The sequence below is a fragment of the Condylura cristata genome, unplaced genomic scaffold (genome assembly GCF_000260355.1).
Source record: "Condylura cristata isolate star-nosed mole 26May11 unplaced genomic scaffold, ConCri1.0 scaffold00014, whole genome shotgun sequence".
NCBI classification, from domain to species: Eukaryota; Metazoa; Chordata; class Mammalia; order Eulipotyphla; family Talpidae; genus Condylura; species Condylura cristata.
The window spans coordinates 48,983,212-49,001,830 of record NW_004567115.1 but is presented as its reverse complement, the minus strand read 5'-3'; positions in this window follow the sequence as shown (position 1 = coordinate 49,001,830).

Genomic DNA, 18,619 nt, shown 5'->3' with positions numbered 1-18,619 from the left:
GAAGGGTATTAGCTGCCCATAGGTATTATGGAGCTGACTTTCATTTCCTCTAAAAATATATTTACTGGGGATGGAGGCTATGCATTTATTTGAAATGTATATGTCTATGGGTTTAAGGATAAAATTTTGACTTGGAATAATGACTGTTGTCCACAGTATTTTGACATTGATATGGATACATTGCTCCTAGCAAGAGGCAATAGAACTAACTCATTTGGATACTGTGAGTATGAATTTCTAAGTTGGCAGGTATTTATCAGATTGAAAATATTACAGATACAACTTATGGATTCCACCAAAGAATATCTTTGGTATATCATTACATTAAAACTATCTTTAAAAAAACACATACAAGGGGGGGGGGAGTCAACGTTGCTTTAAAATGAACAATAATGTAAATAGATATATAAATGAAATAAAATAAATAAAAACACAGGCTGTCATTGCTATAGGGAATATAAATTTAAAGAAAATTTTAGTTTAGAGATCAAGATTGTTATGGCATAGCCTAAAATTTGCTCTTTTTAACATAGTTGATATATTTACAAAGACTAAACTAAAGGATGTGAATGAAAATTACAGCATGCAAAATTTGAATTGGCTATCAGGTAAGCACCAAATAAGTAGAATATTTTAAGCATGCTCAAAATAGCTTAAGTACTACCTGAAAAATAATCTCTCTCCATCAGGTTGGTGTAAAGATCATAGGTAATCATAGCATTCACCTTCCCAGGTGAGCAAACTCGTTCCAAGCCTATGCAGTGAAACGACTTGAATCCATGCTCTCCTAGCAGATTCTGATCCTTTGACCGGACTTTTTTTCCATATCTCCAGGATGTCAACAATTTGGCAAGTCGATTATTTTAAATGAAGAAATATTAAATGACTGACAGGAACAGGGAATAGTCGCTAAATTGATTATAGAATATCCTTCCTGTCTTTTACATTTCAGGTCATGTATAGCCGTGTCTTTTATTTACTTGGATTTGATTCCCATGTATTGTGTGAGATAATGTTTGAGTTTCTTTTTCTTTTCTTTTCTTTTCTTTTTTTTTTGCATGTGGCAGTCCTATTTTCTCAACACCATTTACTGCAGAGGCTTTCATTTTTCCAGTGTATTCACTATGCACTTTCTTCTTTTTTGTATGTTAGTTGTTCATAAACGTTTGGTTTTATTTCTGGGCTTGCAATTCTATTCCATTACTCTGTGTGTCTGTTTTTGTTCTAATACCATGCTGTTGTAATTATTCTATAAGCCTGGAAGTGTGATACCTACAATTTCCCCTTTTTGTCAGGAGGAGAATGATAGACTCCAAGGGAGGACTGGAGATTTGGGTGGATGAATGAATGTGATTAAGTGAAGCAACCTAACCAACAAACAGAGCTCCATTTTAAAATGGAAAATATGGACTCTCCCTAATGGCAAATGGGTTTAAAGCTATGAAGCTTTCAGAAGCCACTGCAGCACAAGTTCAATCCCAAGCCACGGAGCTGACCCACATGCGCAACAGACCTCTCCTGACCTGCCCACTGCTCCCCTCAGCAGTGTATTTCAGTCAGTCTGCCTGTTCTGCTCCCCACTCTGTCTCCGGTGAAGCCTCTCACCCACCACACCTCTGGCCTGTACCCCAGTTCTGTAAGCATAAATAAATCTTAAAAAAAAAAATTGAAAATATATACAGGAACACAAGTTTAGACTAGAAGGAATAATACTCTAAATATCCCTTTATAGGTTAAGATATCAGGTCAGTCAAGGATTGTCAAATTTAAAATTAAAAATACACATATGTTTATATACTTATTATTAAAACACTGATTACTTCAATAAAATTAGGACGATGGCAGTAGCTATCACAGTTTGACTGCTAACTTTATGAAATTATTATGTAAAGTCTTTATACATGTGATGTGATTCAGTCTTAAAACATGCCTAGAAACTAGGCACACTCACTGTGCCCATGTGTCATATACGGTAACTGAGATTAAGATAAAGGCAGCAAGTATATTAATTATATAGAATCAGTAAGTGATGTAACCTGAATTCAAAATCAAATTTGCCTAATTCCTAACTTGTCACCTACTATATTATTATATAAATGCTCATAAATTTCTGCAGCTAATGAATATTCAGTGTGAAGATACTTAAAAATAGCACTTCAAAAAATAGGTACTTATTTTCCCATCATAATTAATATTTCCTTCATCCTGAGAAAACTTCCCCTCCCAGTAACTCTTTGATTCAAAAAGATTTCAGAACTCAATTCAGGTATCACTTTTCATTGAAAATTATACACAATCTTACTCATGATTCCAAATGTAAACATTTTAAGAAAATATTGTTAAATTAATATATCAAAATATATCATCTTCAAGTTGATTTTCTCTAGAAAGACAAAGTATTTTGAAATGTTGACATGCATAAAGTATATTTGTTTTAGTCCATATAAATAAAACACAAATATACCCTTATGTCAATAAATGTAGAAACACATTCAATAATTTTCAGTACGTATTAATGACTAAATATATTTTCAAAGAACTAAATAGAAGAGTACCTGCATAAGCTGCTAAATGCTATCTACTGCAAGTCTATAGCAGGCATTTTATTTCATTATCAATGACTGAGAACAATGTTAATACTGTCAGACCTAAGGCACAGTTACATGTGCTGAGTATCCTGTACAAAGCAATAAGTCAAGAAATATATGCAGTATTGAAAGAAATACAATAAGATAGCCAGTTAGCAGATGAGATAGTTTTTACCCTAAAGAACCTAAAATATGCACTAGACAAAATATGAAAATTTCAAACATAATTAGTGAAACTATCCAATAGTAGTTTTATGATTAGGGTAGGGCAATTTTTTAACTTAATACAAAATTTGCAAGGTACTATAAGGTAGGGTTGGTAGAAGGACTGCATAACAAGCATAATTCCATTAACCCAAAAAATAACAAAGCAAAAACTTACCCATGCGTAGGGAGAAGATATTTTAGTTTTAAAACATATTCCCATAAAACAACCACAGAAAATACAAATGGCCCAATAGAATATGCGGTAGGGCAGGAGGTGATGCTTATTTGCAGAGGAAATCCCCATGGCCTTACAGAGTAGAGGACCATCTCTGGAGTCATGGTGCACAAGTGACATCACACTGTGCACCACCCTGTAATTGCCATTTTCAGATGAATTTAAAAGGCTGCTGATATGTGGCACAATGGATATTTGCGAACTGCTTGTGGAAACGTGAAATTTCTGAAAACTACTTTGGAAACAAATTGGGTGATCTTAGAGATCTTAGAGATGTAATATAGCCTATAACTCAGTGATTCTGTTTTAGGAATATACAAATATTGTTCTGTTACATATATATTTATCACCATCCACAATAAAGATGCACATTCATTACACATATAAAATACTCACAAAATGGTTAGCAAATCATATTGACTGTATGTTAGAAATGCTGCTATTTTCTACTCTCATAAAACTCATCTGATTTTTAATTCAGTAACTTGAATTCATAACCACTCATGGGCCACAGATCCCAGTTGGAAATAGACTGTTCAACATAAATTCTAAAACATGTATTGCAAGAGATGTATAAGAAAATGGCCATAGCTATACCGTTTTTAATAAGAAAAGGTGGAAATATTTCAAATGTCCAATAAATAAACATATAAGAATGCATGATATTCAGCAGCCACATATATAAACAGGAATAGATATTTAAGGTTAACATTGAGTGAACTCTGTAAATCACAGCACAAAATCTGGACTATATTTCCACATATATAAAATTGAAAACATGTAAAATTAAGAACATATTGTTACACTGCGATGTGGTAAAACTATAAACAAATGCAGAAAAATAGGAACATCTAATGAAAGATATATGTGACCAGATGAGGAAAAACTGAAAGTATCCAGGTATTGGCAAGATTTTTATCTTTTGGGTAAAATTTCACTGGTGTCTCTTCTGTTGTTGTTTATAAACCCTGACATGTATGTTATATGTGCTTTAGTACGTGTGAAACACTTTATTATTTCCAACTGTATGTGAACGTGCATATATAAGTGGCCACAAATTGGGAGTTGCTGTAAGGAAAAGTGTGGCATCAGTTAAAATAAATCTGATGTGAACACATTTCTTCTGCATATCTGGGAACAATCACTGAAATCATTTTGGGTTAGCTTTTCAGTGCCTTTAAAGTTTTTCCAATTTTTGATCAGTGAATGGTCCCTGACTTAAAGCGATATATGCAATGATCTAAGAATATGTTAGCAGAGTACTATCAAGAATAGAGGTTAGGCATGGAGGATACCATTAGGTGAGGCTATTATTTAGAAGACAGCTGATGTTTTCATCCTGCTAACTGTGATCACCTTTTAGACATGCTGAACATTTGTGCTCGCCATGTGTGTGGCTGTGCTCGCAACCATTGGATGTGTTCCATATTATAATTTTTAACAGATTAAAACTGTGATTAATATGATATTTGATTTTCTCAGTTTGGGTATTTACTTTCTTCGTTATTTTTAGCCTCTTCACATGTGATTCTTACTGCTAGGCTCATTGGACTCAGAGAAACACTGCAACCTGGCTTGTTACAGAGGGTCTGCTCTTCCTCACGTTCCAGCCACAACTTCTTCACTCATATCAGCCTCTATAGGAGCATTGGAAAAGCCATGTAGAATTAAAACTACTGCCTACATGTCTAATGGTGTTTTGATTTCCATCTAATTTCTAGAAAGTTCTAAGGAAGAGAAATTCCAAGCTCTCCTTGGGAGACCACTTGATACATTTCGAGTGGATCTGCGGGTCATTAGACTGAAAGCCATACCCACAAACTCCTCAGCTTGATGGTTCCCAAGTCTGTTTTCCTTTCCGCGTTCAGCTACTCACCTCTCTGAGGGATTGCTCAACCTTGTAGGGAGAAGAGAGGTGAAACTGGCTAAGGCAAGAGAATCCTAGAAAATTAATTCTTCTAGTTTTCTCTAGCTCCAAAATATTTTTTGATTAACATATCTCTGAGACATATTATCTGAACTACTTTCAAAATAACTGAAATAAGACATAACCTTAACACCCTAAACTAGTATGAGATCTGTGGTGAGATTTTTATTATCAGATATTTCCTTGATGTTCTCAGCTTTGCCCTTGGAAAAGAAGCATAGGAAGTCTCACAGCATGGGGCTGTTGTTATCAGAAGAAAATAGAAATTTGGGGGATGGACCTGTTAAAGAAGGAAGAAAGAGACACAGAGTATCACTGAGTAGTTAACAACCAGGACATAATATTGCCTAATTAGCTACAAAAAGAAAATTGAACATGGCGAGTAAAATTTTAATGCCCTGTCTCCTTGAGGATGAATGATCGAGGCTTATTGGAACCACCTGCTGAAGGAAAGGGTGAAAAGCTTTCATGCAAGAGACCAGAAGGATCAGTGTAGTTATGTCTGAGATCTCAGGGGTAAGAGGCCCCAAAAGTAGATGACACTTTGAACACACATGACAGGGAGCTGCCATAGGCAAAATGCTGTGGGCATTGGGGCCCCAAGGACTAAAAATCCCTGTGCTCCTTAGGAGCGTAGCAGGTAGACACACAGCTGAAGGCTCTAGGACTGTGTATAGCTTATGATGGGAAGTCTACTCAGGCTCCAGAGAAGGGGCTGGAGACAGTGACAAGGAGTGATGATGGCTACCTGAGCTGAATTTTAAAGAAGAATAAGCACCAGGGTCATCCCTGGAGGTGCAAGGGTTAAGGTCAGTGCTATCAGGCTATCAGCAGCCACTGCAGCATGAGTTCGAGCCCGCGGCCAAGTTGCTGACCCACAGAGCACGGCGCCTCTCCTGTCTCCCCATTGCTCCCCTCAGCAGTGGATTTCAATAGATCTGCCTGTTCTGCTCTCCACTCTTGTCTGTGGTGCATCCTCTCACCCCTTCAACTCTGGCCTGTACCCCAGCTCCTGTGTGCATAAATAAAAATAGACATTTAAAAAATATATGCCCCTAAGATCCAGTCCTTGGAAGACTCGTCTATCTTGGAGAAGACTAATAAGCAGAAGCAGATAATGTACACATGCGGATTGCACAAAGGCTGATTAAGGGTTATTCCCTGGCTGTGGCTTATCAGAATATCAGACTCCCTTGACTTTGTTTCCAATGTTCTCAATAGTTAAGCAGTGTGAAGCAGTCTACTAAAATGGGGATTTTGAAGCTATCCTGAATACAGATACATGGTGTGTGTGTGTTTATTTTTCAGGTAGTTCGGTTTCACTCTATCTTTGCAGCATCAAATAGACTGTTTTCTATATTGGGTTTAATATTGGATCTGGGTTAAGACCTAGTCACAGCATGGTGGATACAGAGGACCTCGAGAAAGGTATGTCAGCAGGAGCAAAGTTCCTAGGTTACAGGAGTGGCTGAGTGTGGAGATCTCAGAGCATGTGACCTTCCCACCGGACCTCGCAAAGGAGCGCTCAGTGCCCACCTCTGCCTGAGGACGTACTGGTGGGCTCTCCATAACTCCGCCATGTTGGAGTTTTTGAATCTACCTTTGCAAAGAGCTCTGACTGACGGAGAGTCTGGGAACAAATCACAGGTGGCTACCGAGTGTCTGTCGTTATCACAGACAGTCTAATTTGTCCTTCCAGTGTGAAAGTACTGTTCCTTATCGTAGATCTTGAGAATTTCTCTTTTACCGAAACATTCTTTAACTTCCACCAAATAATATTGCTTTTCTATTAACTACTGTAAGACATTGAATCATCCAGTCTGTACTGAGAGTAAACTTTAAATAGGTTATTGGGCTCATCTGTTGCAGACTGTAGGGAGTTCGGTCTTTTGAGTTTTCTCTAGCCTAGTCCAGAGGAAGCTGATACAATTCCCCCCGGACCCACGCTTCAGGGAGAGCTGATTCCAATCACTGGGCAGAAAAATAAAAATGGTAGTCACAGTCAGAGAAATCATATTTTGATTGTGCCCTTTACTCTTAGGGAAAAAATATAGCGTTCATGTTGGCAGTAAAACAATTTGGCATTTCCTCTGTACTTGAAACTGAGTACATACAAACTGGTGTTATTATATAGCCTATAATGAATTTCAGAATTAAATAGGAACACTCCAGAGCTTATTTTTTCAGAACAAAGCATACAGAACTTCTCTTATCTTTGCAGTGGAAATTTTTTACATTTAAAAAAATCATTTACATCAGTGTGAATTATCAAACTGGTGGTTCTTGGATGTGATCCTGAAAGCTAAGGTTATGGGCATAATTACTCAGGCTAGAAAAAAAAAACAAAACAAAACAAAACATGGATGTGTTACTATTGTTTCAAAACACCAATTCAATAAACCAAACCCACTTTCTAACAAACAAAGCCTAAAATATGTTTCCAAACTAATGGAAAGCAATGCTCATAGAAGTAAAAAGTAGAAGCAACAATGTCAAGAAAAATACCAGATCATTTACAGTGTGCTGTTGTGCTACCTTTTCTCTCCATCACATCAATGGGTAGGATCTGAGACACACGTGCTGCTGGTATATGTAAATAAGTCCAACCTAACATATTTGTCATAATAAATAAGGAGGGGAAAGGGCTTCAAACCAGCCCTACTTGCTTATACTGCAAGGACCCTGTAGGCACTGGAGGGCTCATTTGCAAATGTTTAGTCTATCAGAAGCATCGTTAGGTTAGCCTCCTTGGCAGCCTGCAGAGTAAATGAACTTGCACACCCAGACCACAGGTGTTGATTAGACATTTGTGCTTAAAATGAGGATCACCAAACATTGCAAGAGCTAAATTGGCCCTTTTTTTTCCCTCTAGATAGAGAGTTAATGAATTCTGCAGGGACTAGCAGATTCACAAAATTCAAATTTAAGTAGAACAGGACAAGTAGGAAGGAGACAGAAAATTTTAAATTAACTAAAACCAGAATGAAAATTCAGGGACCGGATATTCACTTTTGGAAAAGCTGTCATTAATTAGCCTTCTATTGATGCTAACATGTTAACTTAACAGTTAGAAGAGCACTTTCCATTCCTGACCATCAACATCTAAGTTACTATGCTATGATTAGATATTTTCTTTAATACTTTGCATTATGAGATTCACATCTACTCTTCTAGAGCAGTGATTCATAATTGATTTCCATTACAGAATATTTGTATGTAAAACGTTTTCCTCATTTTACTCTGTTTTGCAGCGACAATGCTTATTGTTCAAAGATCGAGCTTTGGCAAGGAAATTCATGAATAGATGGTGTCTTCATGCAAAAAAGGAATACTAAGAGCTGATGCACACCCAGACTGACGTCAGTAACACACCGGGGCAATAGCAGGCTGGGATTACATTTGATCTCACATGTGCAAACATTTACAATGGACAAAAGGGCTGGGCCGAGTGGGTGTGTCCTTTTCCTACTGTCTCCCCTACTCAGAATGTTCAGGTTGGTTTCAGGCTGAACAGTTTGGAATCCATTATTGTAGAATTATTACCAAAAACCAGAATGGGAAATGTTCAACTCTGGTTTATTATTCTCTGGCTCACTGCCGCCTCACCTTCCTTTCCCTGCCCAGTGAGAGTTGGCCAAGGTCAAACTTTCACACTCACATGGACCAGTTATGGGATGCTTTCCCCAAGTAAGAAATCCTCCCACTTTCTTTGCAGGAAACTAAATGAATATTTACCTTTCCTCCTCCAACTATTTCCTTTTCCCCTAACCACAGCATTCCTGATCTTTCTCCACCTAGGCTGATGCCCCTTTGCAAGGCTGAGGCATAGATTCAGGTCTCAGTGAAAGTTTAAACTCCCATGTGTGATGAACATAATGGTTCTGTGTAGGATTCACAGCCTATAATTTTGAGGGAATGAGCTGTACCCAACAGAAGTGGTGTCTTGATTTCCAGACTGCTGGATTAGCAGTGCCTCTTTGCTAATTTACAGTATTTATTAACCCTTTCATCACCTTTTTGCCTGAAATGCACACCAGTATCAGACGAAGTCCAGCAGTTTGCAAAACAAAGCAATTAAATGTGTTAAAACAAAGGCACCTAACAATGAAAACAGAGGTTGGAATGAATAGATATTAATATGAAACAGATGGAAAAAAATGTTAGCAGTGTTGTTTTTTTTATCAAAGAAACAGGTGATTTATATTTTCTTCTCAATGCTTTGTGCATTTTCTGTAAAACAAATGTGTTTCTATCAGCAGATACAGTAATGTGAGTGGACCTGATACTTTCAACTTAGGAGTGGAGACTGGGCAGTGTGGGGGGCATTGAGAAGATATTTCAGAGAAATGATTTCTAGATGAAAAAAAAAAAAAAAGTATCTAGGCACACAGCCAAAAGAATAAAAGAAGACGCAAGGTAAGGAGGCATTCCAGTTTCTGGACTCCTGTTCTTTCCATTTAATTTGTTTTGGAAATCTGTGCAAGGGTAAGAAGCATATTTTGCATTAAGAGTCTTAAAATGCAGGTCCAATTTCAATGCAGTATATGCACGTGGCTGCCTATGAGGAGTAATATACAGACACTAACCTCATGGGCATAGTGAGAAAATCAGTTGCATGCTTTTGTACAGCATTTCAGCACTTGCAGAAAGGTGTAGGTAAACAAGGCATTATCCTTATAATTATGTGCTATAATTGCAAAGGCAGTCTACCATTGTGAAAAAAGAAGGGTTTTGGCCTGGATAAAATTTAGTTTCAATCTAGGCTTTTCTGCTTAATGTCTAAGTGTTCTGGATTTTTCTGTGATTCTGTTTAAAATCCTTTTTTTTAAAAACTCTAAAATAGGACTAGTAAAAGGATTAAATAGGAGATATGTATGCAAATTGCCTACAGTACAGGTGCTACAAATGGGCATATTTTTTATTATCATTAGTTATTCTGGAAATGAAGATCATCAGTGAATAATTAAGATCTTTTTCCTTTGTCAAAATGGCATTTTTGTGGAATAATTGATGGATAGCAGACTTTGTGTACAGTACAAAATAGTGTATTCTGAAGTCACACTGGCAATGCAGCTGTCAGGAGACATAATTTTTCCTACTTTTGTCTGTTTGACATTTTACTATTCTTCAGGGAGGAAACACTTCACAAGGGATTCCATTGTTCTTGGGGAAGCAGTTGCTAGTGTATTTTTTAGTAACTCAAAGATCAGGCCTGTGTACAAAATTCACCATCAATAACAGAACTGGAACAACACACAAAAGTTCTTGAAAACCTGATTTACTATCTTCCGTTTCTGGAGTGGCTCTAATCATATAGCTCACTTGGTACTTCATGATTCAGCTCATCTTAATATGCATGAAAAAGTAGAAGTACAAGAAAATTATCTATATTCCACTCCTGATTATATACTCTAGTCCCCCCCAGAGAGCATTTTAAAGTCGCTGAGTTAGTTATGTGCACTCAAAAGCTTCTAGGTTGCTCCTTGGACACTGATCTTGCAAACTCATGATAGTAGGAGCTTCATGGTGTGTGTTCATTTATAACTTTTCCCTATCTTAGGGGGATATGTAAACAGTAGGCATGTCTCTGGCTACCTGGCTTATTCATATAAAACCAACTCTGGTCTATAAAGTAGAAACAATAATAATTGCTTTGAGGTAGAATTAAAGGATAGATGTAATGTACATAGCATATGTTTCCCACACAGTGTTTCATAGATTTTGATTCTCTTTCTCCCCATTTCTCAATCTCTCTAATATCCTGTTACCTCATTATTAAGTTTCAGAGAATCTCATGTGATCTCATGTTACGTAATCTGCTTCTCATCAAGGACAACTATCAGTGCTTGAATAGTTCCAAATCTCTCGTTAAGCTCTTCACATCATCCATCTTTTCTACTATTTAGACATATTGATAATGGTTATTTAATGTCCTTGGCTACCAGCTTCAGTTTCAGTATCTGGATAACCTGTGGGTCTGCTGTTTTATTATTATTATTTTTTTAAATTTTGACTATGGATCCAGATGATGCCATTATGACACAGGGGAGTATGATTTTCTCTACTACACATACTGAACTTGGACACTTCAGTTCCAAGCACTGTGTCTGGTTTGGGCTGAGTTGAAGGTTTATTTGAGCTCAGTCCACACCTCCTCCATCCCCACTCTATAGGTGAGGCCTCCTGGGTTCTGATTGAAAACCTGGTAGATTTTTGTCCACTAATCCTTGAAAAACCTCTGGGATATTATATTAGACCTTTAGGAGATTTGAGTGAAGCAATTTATCTTCTTAACCTACACAGCTTCAAATCATGGTTAAGTCTTGATGGGGAGCTGTGTGTGTGCGTGTGTGTGGGTGGGTGCACACACTCACCTTTCTAGGAAGGACCTTGTTCTCTAATCGCTAGCAACTGTATTTCACCCCATAACAGAGGAAATATTTGCTGGGGAAACTGACTATATGTTTGCAAGTGCTTTAGAGTCTCTACTGTTACACCAACTCACTTGACCACAAAAAGCTCTCCCAAGCTTCCTATCAGTGGCAAGTTGCCACCTTATCCTTGAGCTAAACCACATATCATCAAATGCCCAGAGAGAAAATGCCTATCAATTCTTACTTCACCTAAAAAGGCTCTTCCTTCTTGCATTTTATTTCTGCTAAACATGATTGCTTTTTTAGCTTTTCACTGTCTTTAAAGTATGGTTTTGCTGCAATCTATTTCTTGGTTTTTGTGGCTAAACATATAATACCTGGAAGAGGCAATATCAAAGGGTGACAAGTGATTTTAAATATGAGCTAAGGCGCCTTAAAAAAAAAAAAAAAACTACATAGTTATGGCACATCATTGCATTGTAAATGTTTTGATGGTCTAGCATCTCTTAGTAAGGACGATGTCTGTAACCCAGTGTGGTTTTTCCAACAAAAGAGAAAGAGCACACATATGGAACTGAAGGACTAGAGGTTGAGTGTAGAGTTAAGTTACCAGGATTTGTATTTTGAGGGTGGCCAGGAAGGAGTTCAGAAGGCTGGACCCATGAGGTATTGAGTGTGGGTTATACACAGCTCAGTACATACAGTACATATTCAGGCGAGCTAGTAACAGTCTATAATTAATCACCCAGTGACCTGACATGCCAAACACATTCCAAATCTAAGTTTTGCCATGGATATCACAGCTAAGTATTGACTTTGATATTAAAGTAAGTCTCAAAGAACGTTAATTTCAGAACAGAGAACAAAATGAGTAGACACAAAAGTTATACGAGGCAGAACTTCACAGCTCCAAATTGATTTACTTGTACATTATACATTTTTGTCAAATATAAAACAGGTAAAGTCATGGTGCTTTTTCATGCTTTGTTTTGATGCCTTACTTTATATTTGGGTACCTATCTGTAGGTATCTATATCTGTCTATAAAAATATAAATTTACATTTATAGGTTACAAAATTACTTATGTTTAGATGCTTATAATATGTTCTACCCATTAGCAAATTGTTAGGCTCACTTCCTGACTTTATTATCACCAATTTTATCATCACCATATTGTACATGACATAATCACCAGAATTTAATCCATCAGCCTCAATAGACTTGAGTTATGGCCTACATATCACCACTTGTTAATTTTAGCGAATTCTTTAATTATTTTATATTCCCAATAGGGAGATGAATATGGTCATTTATTCTCATTCCCACAATAAAGTGGTGGTCATTTCTACAATGGAAAATCGATATACTAGTCAAAATACCACTGAATAGATTTGTCTTTCAAGGTCTGGTGCTTTTTTATCTACTTACTACAAAGAATTGTTCATTGCAGTAGTGAGGGCACTAGAAACTATTGACAGTATGAGTTATATACATCAAGCATCACAAAAGATCCACAGACATTTCTTTAGTATCAAAAAATCACTGACTATAGCATTCGTCCTACTTCCTAGGAAGAAGGAGCAATTGAAATGAGAATTTTTATAGAGATCTCAGTGAAAATGTGCTTGTATTACACTTGGGCTACCCAATTTGTTTTTTAATATATAGTTTAAGAAATAATTCATAAACTAATCTGATGCCTGGTGCTTTCTCTTCAGTTTATAAAATACACCCTAGGGACATGCTTTATTGGTTAGCTGAAGAGGAATCTTGTCCTTCATTGTCCTTGAATTCTTTAAATTTTGATACAAAGAAAATATAGAGTAGTGGAAGCTCTATGTCTGGAGAAGCCAACAGCTAATTCCATAATGTCACTGTGCATCCAGAGAGAGGGAAGTACCTTTGTTGCTTCTGTAAGAAGATACGGCACCTCTTAGGGTAGACCTTGTATTTATCTGCAGGTGGACTGTAAGAGGTAGGATTTGTCTTTATATTTGCTTCAACCTTTCACCTCAGTGAAATGTTCATTTAAAGTGGTGGGAGCAGATCAAGAAATCAAGTAAATGAGCTGGACCATATTTGATCTGGTGCACAGGGTGATTTTATCTCATAAGTACCTGCATAAATGAATCAAAGAATATGCTGGGTGGGTCAACACTCTCACTGGTGTAAAAAATTCATACTCAAGTATTCTGAATTCAAGCCACTTCAGCATAATATTGAGAATAAAATCATCTTTATTTATAAACTTTATTATCTCCATTAATATAAATTAGCTTGTTTCGGGAATGTCCTAAAACTCAATAGCTCTGATGTCCATAGACTTAAGAAGAGGATGATAAAGATGAATGGAGAGAGTAGCGTTGTTTAAATATCTTAAAATATCAAAGAATCAATATAATGTAATGAAAACGAAAGGTCACTTTCATTTTAGAAGTACTTAAAAATAAGCTGAGGAAATAGATTTTAACTCTGGTTCCTATAAATGAAAAGTACATGTGATCATGTGACTTCAAGTCAGGAACATGAGTCCAGATGTGCGTTAAACTTAGAACCAAAATTCTCATTTCATTTTCCTCACAAAACTTAACTTTAAGTTTCTACAAAGAGTGACAGCATCTAGCAAATGATTTAAAAGATTTCAAAAGTGGTTAGGTTTTTTAGAACAGACCTTTTTGTTTTAACATGGAAGAACTAAAAAGTTAAGTCGACAACAACAAAAAACTTCACTACAAAGGTCTGAAATGTAAATGCCATGGCATTGTTCCAGTAGCCAAGGATTTAAGATGGGAGGAAAAGAACTTTAACCAAGGCTTGAGGTGAGTCTATACAATCATCAACTCACCGAAATTCATCCTCTCTATAAAACCCATGTTCTCGCCAGGTAGTCCCAGCATAGCTAGATGCTAACATCTATTAACAATCGAGAATCAAAGAGTAAAACTTTATCTCCGGTTTGCCAGAAAAGAGACAACTGTCCACATGTAGGTGGTAAGATACAAGAACACAATGGAGTTTTAAGGCAAAAAATGGCCAGGTGAGGGATGAAGGTATTTAATTCCAAGTTGAAGTGAATCTTTAAAATAATATAAAATCATTTGTATTCTACAGCTACCATAGTCACACATAAGCATGTATCAGCATTCTTGATAATATAACTTGTCATTTAGAGATGATTTCAGTTTCACTTGTGACTGTGCCTTTGTTAATAAAAGACCATTCAATACGAAATGTGCTCATACAATTAACTCCAGCAGTGAGACATGGATAAGGAAAAACTGTGGTTAACACCAAAGCTGTAAGGGAAGCAAGATTTTGACTGTCCAGAAAGAGAACACTGACTTGGATTCTGCTTGCTGTCTGTAGCCCTGTTCATTATACATTTCCAGGACTACAGAAGTGCCTACAGACAAAGGAAAAGAGAAAAAGGGCGGTATAAAGGAGAAGGGAAGAAGGAGAAGGGAAGAGGATGAGAGAGATAACATTCTTTTGATGCCTTGTTGGTTACAATCTCCTCTTAATTCAGAATAATGTTCTCGATAAAATTATTACATGCTAAGATCCAGTACTCAAGCAAAAGAAACCATATACTTAGCTGAGAAAGCCCATGTATTTGCCCATGTGTTTTTGAGTCTCAGTAAGCCGTACCAATAGATAATTAGACATGATTTCAAAAATTAATGGGTCAGAATCACATCCTCTGTAATTAGGTCACCTAAGATGAAAATCTGACTTCATTCTTGTTCACTGTAACAGTAACCTTTTGCTCCCCCAGGTCCCAGAAGGCAAAAAAATGATTCAACCTTACTAAAATTTCACCTCCAGTAATCCATTATATCTTAACTTACACATTAAGATTTTAAAACCTCCATCTGGTGGACATAACTTGACCCCTTTTGATTTATAGGCAACCTGTTTTCTCAGGTAAGCAAATTTATTTTTCCTTGGACCACCTGGCCGAGGCAGGAACAGCTGAGGCAAGTCTGCTCTCTAGCAAGCTGCTACTGTGCAGCCAACATGCCATTAGGAAAGGAATTCAGGGCGATTAAGGTCTGTGTAGTTGGAGCTTAGGTTACTCTTGGAAACCGGAGGCTTAGGAAAGGACTCCTTATCCCAAATCAACTGGGAGAGCTGAAAAAATGGTGACATCAGCCATGGGGGTTTATTCTCCTTGCCTGAGTTATAGGGTGCTCAGGGTTTGAAGGGAGAGTGAAAAGAGTCCTGTTTCTATGCAGAGGTTACGACAGATGATATTATAGATCAGGGTCTCTCACAGTGTAGTCTGCTAACTACTTACATTGCATCGTCTAGGGTGGGGACGGAGTGGGCCTCTACTAAATAATGCAGCTTCTTTCTCCCTGTGCTTCTGAAAAGTGCACACACACATGTTTATATCCTTCATAAGATCAAAATATACCCATCCTATAGGGCTCTACAAAGGGAATAAGAAACAATATTCCAGAAATGACATTTCTGGCTATTTTCACTTATGTGCAAAAATTTAATATAAATATAAATATATATCCTTTTGTTGAGTGGGTAACAATGTCAAACTTAGGTGGACCCTGTGTTCCTAGAAAAGAGCAGAGAAAACACCTGCTCATTCTTTTCTTCCCCAAAAGATCCCTGCCCTTTTATGTTCACAGACATGACCCCTGCCAAAGGCTCTCGCATAAGCCCAACTTGTCCTTCCTCAGTCACTCAGACAACATTCTTCACCCATTGGTGTGATGTCTGAAAGTCTCCAGAAGGAGTCCCTGGTCTACCTGTAGCTACAAAATGCTTCCCTTTCTTGGAGACATTTTCTCTAACATCTGTGTTCCCTATATGATAATAGCCTGGAGAAAATCATCCCTTTAAATGTTTAGATGTTGTATTTCACAATAGCCTGTCTAATAACTATTCTTACAAACATCTATTTATCAAAGAACATGTGGATGGTAGTCTTACCAGAGTTGAAGTTTCAATGAAAATAGCTACCAAACAACCCATGTTATTTGTAACTACATAGTTGATTGTGTTTTTAACTGTGAAATGTATAATCAGACCAGCCTACTTGAAAGGCTATTTTGGCATAGTCTAAAGGATGGTTTGAAGGGATGAGATGGTATCTGACAGGTCAAGAAGAAAGCTGTTTGAATTTTTAAACTAAGATAATGAAGTACCATTAAAGAGGAGAGAAATTTTAGAGAGATGCAGGAGTTTGCAATTCTGGGATTCTGTGAACCATTTACTTCAGGAATGAGAAAAAGGAGAGGCCAAGTAGAACTAAGAATCACATCTTTGGAGTCACTGATGGAGCTGGAGAATGTAGGACCTGAATGATGTCAGGTTCAGTGCGGACTGATTTTTGTTTAATATTTTTTATTGGAGTAACATTGCTTTGTAAGTTCTAGGTGTATCATCATCAATCAGCATCTGTATATATTATTTTCAATTCTCCCACTGCCCACAGATATTTAAAAATAAAATTATTTAATGTGATTTCTAGAGTATAATCATATTTACAAAGTGACTCAGCAATTAAGAATAACAAAAACATAAATGTAGGAAAAATGGCATGATGCATAGAGAGGATGATACAGATGCATACTTGAGACCCTGCACATTAGTCACACAAATGAGCTTTCTGGCAACCTGTGCAAAGAAGGAAAAGGATCACCTTGTGGGACCAATTTGTCTCTTCAAGAAAAGAAAACTGAATGACTGAGAAGTTTCTTTCAAACATGTTGCGCTTGATGTGCTGAAGTAATTTAGACAGAATATTAGCTTAAAAATAGTGAATTTTTGCTTCAATTTAATAATTTAACATACTGACAACTTATAATTGCCATGAGGATTGGGTAAATAAAAGCCAGAATTCCTGTGTTATGACAGAGAGAAGAGACTGGAAAGGAGTATTTTTGAGAGCCGTACTTATTTTTAAATGTGGCTTTATCGATTTATAGTTGAAGCAGATGATTTCTGACACTTAAAAAAAAAACTAAGTTCCTATCTGATCATGTTTATTAACTCCAGGAAATTGCTCATTAAGATATTTAGAAGACAACCTAGTCGAATGAAAAGAAAATCAGAACTTTGGGTTTCTTTTTTCTTGGCTTTTATGGGTTACAGAAATGTAAAATGTGGATTTCATCAGTTTTTTTTGGCAATGGCCATGTGCTAGAGGTCATTTTTAGTAGGTGCATCAATCATTTAAAAGCTGGAAGTTTTATGAATTTCAATGTAGCATGCTGTACTAAAAGATGAAAGTTATTATCAGCAAAAAGAACTTTGTTTTATTGAAAAATTGTCAATAGAAAATTAAGGAAGGGTTGACGGTGAAAGTAAATTATATTAACTTTGTGTAATATGTTGTTATGTTGATGATCTTCTTTATGAAATACAATCATTTTTAAAAGTCAGAATCAGTGTTCCTCTAGTTACTTAAAACTTAAGATGGAAAGAGTAAGAATGTAAGAAAGATGTTCACTGTTTCATTTTTCATACACTCTGTGCGCCAGGCAGGGCACAGAGGTTATATGGTTGCTGGAGTTTACATGAGAGTTGGGATATACAGTTTCCAGCAGGCATAGAAGGGGCACGCTAGCTCCAATGGGTTCAATCTTTACCAACTTTAAGAGATGCCTAATCCCTATCAGTGCCTATTCCCCAGCCAGCGTTTTTATTTCTCCATCTTAGAAAAACGTTAAAATGTTCGCTTTATATTGGTTTTCTTCATTTTTATACATCAATAACAAGAATGAATTCTCACACAAAAAATGTACCAATACATGAAAATGTTTAAGATATAAACTTATACTAGTGTATGGTGATATGTTGAATGCAAAGAGCATTGGGAAATGTTATTTATTGGACGAAATTTAGCAAATGCAAGTCACCTTTTTTAAAGAGCCAAAGAGGTATGAAGGTTTGAATATCGGACAACATCCCTGAACTCCATTTCAGATTTCAAGTCAAAACTGTCCTAGCTATAAATAATTAAAGCAGTTCTGTTATTTTCCACTGTGATTACCTAAACCTATGTCCTGCATGTGAAATGAAGATATGATTTTTCCAAAACTAATGTATTTAACTTTTTGTAAAACCCTTCTTAGCTGATAGTTAAGTTACACAAAGGCTAAGAACATGGATTTTGAAGTCAACCAGGTCTGAATTTACCTCTCCGCTTTGCCCCTCTGTGGGTCTGTTACTCCTATGTTATGTTCCATACTTGACCAGAGCCAAGTATCTTCCCCTTAGCATGGTCAAAAGTCATAGGTGATACAGCACAAAGAATAGCAAAATC